This window comes from Labeo rohita, chromosome 5 (genome assembly GCF_022985175.1).
Source record: "Labeo rohita strain BAU-BD-2019 chromosome 5, IGBB_LRoh.1.0, whole genome shotgun sequence".
NCBI lineage: Eukaryota > Metazoa > Chordata > Actinopteri > Cypriniformes > Cyprinidae > Labeo > Labeo rohita.
Window position 1 is genome coordinate 39,866,958 of NC_066873.1, and position 8,507 is coordinate 39,875,464.

Consider the following 8,507-nt stretch of genomic DNA (forward strand, 5'->3'; position numbering starts at 1 on the left):
GTTCCTGTTCTTCAGAAGGCCTTTCTTTCTCTCATTGTCTCATCTGGACTGCATTGTCACACCCAGTCAAGCCCTGGACCAAGGTCTTACCTCATCAGTTACGTAACAGGAAATCATGGCACTGGCTTCCTGTGATCCTTATGATGCATGGACTGAGTTCAGTATAGAGAGCCCTTGCTTTGTTAGTCTATGCAGAATATGGCCGGTAACTTTGGTTTGGTTTTGATTTTTAATTTTAAAAAGAGGCTGCATCTTTGTAACCCGTATACACAGAGACAGTATCTGTCCTCCATTCCAAACATGTCTACTATTGACATCACAGCCATTCTGGAGCTGCATTAAAGGTGAAGTGTGTAATTTTTTAATAGTAACATATTTTAATATTCAGGTTTAATAAACAAAGAAATTATAAGTGAGCTATTTATAGCATGATTTCCCTGTTTGTTTGATTGATCTGAAACTGCAGCATTAATTCAACCAACGGAGTAATTTTGCGGATGAGGCACCTGTTTATCCAAACAATTGAATGCACGTTGACTTTTTCAGCAGCCATGACTCTAGAGGGATTTTACTCATTCATTTCCTCCACAGAGATTTCAAATCATTTTTCAAATAGGACCTTGTCAAATCAACCAGCACTGAGGTGAATCACATTACCGTATTTGAGTCAAATGAAAGCTATTAGAAAACTATTAAACAGGTAAAAGACTGTGTACTTGATTATTTCATGAAGTAAAAAGTAAGATGCATTGCAAATGTATAATAGAATCAGAAAAGTGACAGTAAAGTCATTTATGTTACAAAAGATTTGTATTTTAAAAACAGGAAAGAAAACATTAAAAAAGAAATGTTTCTTGAGCAGCAAATCAGCATATTAGAATAATTTCTAAGGGACTGTGTGACACTAAAGACTGATAAAGTAAAGACTAAACTAAAGACTAAAGTAATGCTGAAAATTTAGCTTTGACATAACATGAATAAATTACATTTTAAAATATAGTAAAACAGAAAACATTTATTTTATATTAAAATAATATTTCACTATATTACTATTTTACTGTATTTAAAATTATAAATGCACTCTTGGTGAGCATGGACTTTAATAAACACAAATTATATTTAATAACCAAGGCACCGTATGTAAAGTATATCAGAACACATGCGCATAGAGTACAGACAATCTTTGTACTGAGGTAAATGTTTATTGACAGATGCTATTAGATGCTATTTACACTAAGTGAAAATAACATATCTTCTTAGCGATAGGTGCTATTTACACCAAGTGCAAATGTCAATAGATGTGATTTACACCAAGTGAAAATAGCATATTTTCTTAGCGATAGATACTATTTACACTAAGTGCAAATGGCAATAGATGCAATTTACACTAAGTGAAAATAGCATATTTTCTTAGTAATATGTGCTATTTACACTAAGTGCAAATAGCGATAGATTCTGTTAACACAGTGAAAATAGCAGTGGGTTCTATTTACACTATGTGCAAATAGCTATAGATTCTATTTATGCTATGTTAAAATAGCAGAATTTTCTGCTATTTATAATATTGCATATAGAGGCAATTATCTGCACCTCAGTATTGTAGTACATTATAAAACAGTATGCAATAACGTATGAAGTGTAAATTATAAGTTATTCATTAGATGCTGCCTTATTGGGACAATAAGCCCTCCCTACAGCTATTCTAACCCTAACTGTTACATTATTTTCAACTTTTTTTATTATTTTCTTCATTTTTATTAATAAATAAATACCTTTCTGATTTGATATGAGATTTAAAAAAAAAAAAGTGAGAAAAAAAGTTTGCCAAACAGCAGATTCTAAAAGCACGCACTTCACTATTTGCACCACTGAAGTTGATGTTTAATGTAAATAGCCTCTGCCAACAAGGCGGGCTATTTGCATGTAGTGTAAATAGACACTCCATAAAAGATATAACAGATTCACAGCACCTGGAAAGAATATTTACTTCTTCATAAGGAAATTTTGTTTGGAAACCTGTTCGGAAACAGTTGTTATTCATGCAATTTCACACTTCACCTTTAATATCTGCTTATTTTATTATTTTCTGTGCTACATCTCAGCATATTTTAATGTCCAGGTATCTTCATCTTTTTACATAATGTAAAACATACACAAAGATACACTCACACTCACTCACTCGGTGCACTGTGTCTGTCGTCTGATGAGTCAGTGTCTGCGCAGGAGCTGTTCAGGTATGCAGCCGCACAAGCCCTCATTTAATTACACTACTCTTTGCACTCAGGACAGTAAAATGATCTCACTGACATTTTCTGCCCATTGGACAGACATCACTGTTTTCAGAAAAATCTGCTAGTTGACCTTTAACTTTCAGCATAATAAACGATTGTATTAGTCATACAGGAAAGGTAAGAGAGGGGCAGACAGGTGGGATGTGCTTAATTGTGTGTAAGTATCTCTCTTTATGAGTAATGTGCATGCTTTTTTTTTTTTACTTACATATAACATTTATTAATAAGCCATCAACCAGCATTTTAATGGTTTTTGCCAACCATCACAATTACTGTTACTCATACTTAGTATGTTTGGGATCCCACATTGTTCATGCATTTCACAGACTTTCGATTTTTGCCTGATGGATGATAAAACTGGTGGGAAAATGCCATAGACTTACAATGATGAAATAAGTCATAGCTAGAGACCTGAACAAAGTCTCTATGTTGAAGGAGAAGTTTACTTCCAGAACAAATATTTTCGGATAATTTACTCACCCCCTTGTCATCCAAGATGTTCATGTCTTCCTTTCATCAGTCATAAAGAAATTGTTTTTTTTTTGTTGAGGAAAACATTTCAGGATTTCTCTCCATGTAGGTCAAAAAACTCCCATCTAATTTTCTTCTCCAACATCGCTGTTTTAACTTTTCTTTTGTAAACACTGGGTCAGTACTTCTGCAGCGATGTAGGATGATTTTGAAGTTGGAGGAGAAAAGCTGAAATGTTTTCCTTAAAAAAACAATTTCTTTACGACTGAAGAAAGACAGACATGAACATCTTGGATGACAAGGGGGCGAGTAAATTATCTGTACATTTTTGTTCTGGAAGCGAACTTCTCCTTTAAGTGGTGCGATGCAATGCAATTTGGAAAGCTGTATGGACACGGCTGTCCTGACCTTTGGGCCTTTTTTGGTATGCTTCTTTTTCCACGTTCTGCTTCGTCTTTCATTTTTTAAAGTAAACAATATTTGCATCCAGTGTAGATATGGTGTTAGCAATGACTTTGCAATTATCTATAACGCCATAGCAACTGCATGGCAGTGGGCTAAAAAAAAACACACTCAAAATGCATTTTTAAACATATAGCAACTCACTAAAAACCACTGATAACACTGTAAAAAAAAATAGGGCACAATGTACTGAAAGAATTTTCAGTATTGATTTTTTTACAGGTGTTTACCTGTATTTTGAATTTTGTACCTAATTGCATGGTATTTTAGGGTTAACGGAAATGTCCATAAAATTAATGGATAAAAAAATTTTCACATTCAAACACCACCAAATGCATGTTATAGTACATAAAAAGCCAAAAAAAATCACATAGATGGAAGAACCAGAGTCATATCTAGAGAACGGAATGCCTTTCGGCTCAATTTTCCATTGTCGATAATGTAGGGATGTATGAAGCGCTGCTTATACAAAAGTCAGTTTCAAACCAAGCAAAATCTGCATGGGGAGCTTTTTCACCATTGTGTGAAACTCTCAATTGCACAAATTTCTATTGAAATTAATTGAATTTGCCCATTCAGTTTTGCAGAGCAACAGTAAGTGTAACCGCACTTCAGAACTGAGTTTTGCACAGTCAAACATCACTCATGCGTTCCTAAAATGCATGTCATATTATGCCCAGTAACTCAGATCAGTAGTTTATGTAAATTCAAATCCCTGATAGCACACATACATCATGGAAACGTCTAACTGACGTCTGCATTTACATCTGGAAGATGTATTTTTTTAGATTGTTTGCTTATCTGCAATACATCTATAGGACTTTTCCAATCAGATGTCAAATCTGACATCTATTAGATGTCTTTCAAATGTTTATGACTTACAATGTATGTAAAACTGACATCTTACAGATGTTTGGACACAGCAGATGCTTTCCAGATCAAGTGATCTTTAACAGACATCTTGCAGACATACATGTGCTCACTGGCCATCAGACTTATGTTTTGAATCTGGTGGATGTTTAAAACAATTTGAATGCACATTAACTAATGATCTGATAAGCAATATGCAATGTAATAATGTTCTTAATGTACAAAGTTTTAACCTTTGTTTACATTGTCTTTCTGACTATGTGAGTGTGATCATTAGCATTCAAAAAGCAGGAAGATGGGCTGATTGAGCTGTGTAGCATTAAATGAAAGCCCGTCGCCAACAATAACCCGAACGCGCCGCAAAGTAAACATGCCTCTTAGAAGCATCTGATTAAAATGCAAAGCACTTAATTACTTATGACGGGACGTGTTTACCATCACGTTATGGCATAAAAGAAGCCCCCGTCCATACATAACAGCTGATTTCATAATTCCACAAGTCGTTAACCAACGCAGGATTGTTAATTTCTTAACGCGCCCTGCTTTGAGGCACATTTTCATGTAATTTTCAACGTAGGCGAGTGATTTGCTGCTTTGATAATTACCAAATAATTCACATTCCGGATAATTAGACCAAACAACCCTGTGAGCAAGAGAATTCATTAACAATCTTCACCTCTGACGCTCTGTTTGAAAGGCATATCACACATTCCATCTCTCTCATGGCACTCATTTGTAAGACGCTTCGGATATCATCATACTCTCTGATTAGCTTTCTAAACGTTTCCTCGAATCTGTGGAGGAAGAAATCTTTGTTTTTCTTTAATCACTTCATTACAGTTATTTACATTTCATTTCTTGTGACCCATTCTGTTGAATGTGATTTAAGTAATGAATTAAAACAAACTTTACTTAAGATTTCCCATCAGTCAGTATTCTGAAATATGCCCAATGGCCTCCCTGTGTACAGAGTGCTGATCTGCCCAAGAGTTTGCGAATTATCATCAGTAAATACTTGCCATTCATATGAAGACTCATGCTGTGACCCTTTAGTGAGGGTCACAGAGACCCTTTCTGTGCTAGAAAGTCCAGCGGCAGATGGAAAAATTGCTGGTGTGAGAACCTCAAATGTATCCCAGAATCCTTTACACTAACAATTCATGTAAATCAACATCACTGCACCGTCAACTACTGCGAAAATTTCAAAGAAAAATTAACTGACCATTAGGCCATCCAAGATGTTGAGTTTGTTTCTTCATCAGAACAGATTTAGAGAAATATAACATTACTTGCTCACAAATGGATTCTCTGCAATGAATGAGTACCGTCATAATGAGAGTCCAAACAGCTGATAAAAACATCACAATAATCCAAAGTAATTCACACCACTCCAGTCCGTCAGTTAACATCTTGTGAAGCAAAAAGCTGCTTGTTTGTAAGAAACAAATCCATTATTTCCACAAATCCATCAGTCTGTATTTTAACTTCAAACAGCTGCTTCTGACTAAAATATGAGTTCATTATCCATAATATTGCTTTCTCCAGTAAAAAACAAAGTTGTTTTCTGAATCAGGAGAGAAATATGCACACATCAAACCCCATTTGCAAACAAAAACAGTCAAAAAGACTGTTGTTGAATTATTATTTTGAGGATAACATGGGATGGACTTGTTCACTAGAAGAAGAATTATGGATTATGGTTAAATCACCTTACTGATGGATTTGTTTCTTACAAACATGCAGCTCTTTACTTCACAAGTCATTAAATGATGAACTGAAGTTGTGCGGATTGCTTGTGGATTATTGTGATGTTTTTATCAGCTGTTTGGACTCTTATTTTGATGGCACCCATTTACTGCAGAGGATGCAGTGGTGAGCAAGTGATGCCATGCTTTTTTCCAAAATCTGTTCTGATGAAGAAACAAACTCATCTACATCTTTAATCGCCTGAGGTTGAGTACATTTCAAGCAAATTTTCATTTTTCAATTGCATATTTTCTTTAAAAACAAATGGCAAAGTTATAAATATTGTAGTCTGGCCAAGAACTGCCCACGTAAATGACCAAAATCTGCATAGACCAACCAGTTAGATTAGTGCTGGGCAGATCAGGTTGTCTGTGACCATGCCAGAAATATTCATTAAATTCTATTTTAGATATTCCCAATTAATATGCATTTAAATGGATTACTGATGTAAGTATATATAAGTATCATTGAACTATGGAAAAACTTGCTTTGTGCTTGTAGCACATACTGTAAATACGATAATTGTTTCATAATTGCAGTACATGTTTAAAATGAGCTTTATAATGATCATTATAATGAACCTAAAAAAAACTTGCATTTATACGCAAACACATATTCAGACCTCATCAGTAAATGCACTCCAAACTTTCACAAAAGCCTTTCTTTCTTTTTTTTTTTTTTTGATCTGCTGTCCTATTTTTGTTTCATGCATGTCATTTGGTTACCCATTCATAATGATTAATAGCCTTTCTTAATGATTCATGATCTCAAAATCAAACTGTGCTCCAAACTCCTTTCCCACACATTTCACCTCCTCGTGGAGTTTCCTTTCACAAAACATTGTGAATGAAAATAACATATTGTGCAAAAAATGAGGACTAATGGCTGTGTACATTTTGTACAGTAATATTTCTATAGTTTTTCTACTCTTGTAAACAAATGGTATTTATAACAGCAGATGTCATGAATGTCAGCTCTGGAGCGCTGCAGGCCTTGTTACCAAATATGTGTTTTTGTTGTGCCGCTTTTGGTCAGGTTCTACTTTTGCTCTCAGAAATAAAGAGTTATTTATCAAAAGCAGTGACGAATGATGTTTTCACATAACTTCTGACAAATATGTTTGAAAGTATGAACACAAGAAGAAGCAAACTCTTGTGACATTGGGTAGATAATGGAAGTGTTCTGCAAACTTTGCATGCTCTGATATTAAAGGAGAAGTCCACTTTCAGAACAAAAATTGACAGATAATGTACTTTGTCATCCAAGATGTTCATGTCTTTCTTTCTTCAGCCGTAAAGAAATTATATTTTTTGAGGGAAACATTTCAGGACTTCTATGGTGCCCCGATTTTGAGCTTCCAAAATGCAGTTTAAATGCAGCTTCAAAAGATCTCAAATGTGGTTGTAACCAATCCCAGCCGAGGAAGAAGGGTCTTGTATAGCCGGTTATTTTCATAAAAATAATGCAATTTATATACTTTTTAATGTCAAACGCTCATCTTGTCTTGCTCTGCCTGAACTGTTTTTTTCCAATTGATGAGAGTTAGGGTCATATGTCCGAAAAATTCCCATCTCATGTTTTCCCTCAACTTCAAAATCGTCCTATATCGCTGTTTTACCATTTTTGTTAAGAATGTTTGATCTTCTTTGCATGTTCACTTTGCAAAGACTGGGTCGGTACTTCTGCAGTGATGTAGGATGATTTTGAAATGATTTTTGAAGTTGATGGAGAAAATACGATTTGAGTTTTTTGACATACCCTTACTGTCTTGAGCCAGAATACACAGAGTTCAGGGAGAGCAAGAAAAGACAAGCGTTTGAGATTAAAAATATTGAAATTTTTTTTAAATGAAAATAACAGATCGTTTCGCTAGATAAGACCCTTCTTCCTCTGCTGAGATTGTTTACAACTGCATTTGGGATCATTTGAAGCCGCATTTAAACTGCATTTTGGAAAAATCCTGCAATGTTTCCCTCAAAAAACATAATTTCTTTACGGCTGAAGAAAGAAAGACATGAACATCTTGGATGGCAAGGGGGTGAGTACATTATCTGTCAATTTTTGTTCTGGAAGTGGACTTCTCCTTTAAGTTAGCCACCTTTTTTGTTTTGTTTTGTTCAGACACTGCATATGACAACCTGTCAGGAATATATTTTTCAAGCAAAAGAGAGAGATGAGAAAAAAGGGAAAACGCAGGTTAACCGTCGTGGCTCAGTGAGGAGTGTGAGTCATAACTTGCCTCTAGTTATTATTAATCTTCCAAATTTCCGTCCTTGTTCTGATATTGAAATTAGATCATTAATGCAACATAATTCCTGTGAAAATGACCAGGGCCACATGGTTTCGTTTTGAATGAACAGACATCGAGGCTATTTTGCCTGTTGGGTATCTTTATAAAAAACAGAAAACAATTTTCCCCAACACATCTCTTTTTGACCCTGATGTTTATTCACGCGATTCAGCCAATTTGCATGTGTTTCTGTAAAACTATGCATATTAGAGGGACTTTGCCATATTGCACATTTCCTCTCGCAAATCACAAGAGAATCCCTCTTTTGTGTTTCCTTTGTTGTATCCATAAAAGGCTTTGCAATAGTCAGGAGCAGGAAAAGGAGGACGAATTGTGCATCTGAAAACTGTCTTTTCTAATTATCCAATAATATGCTT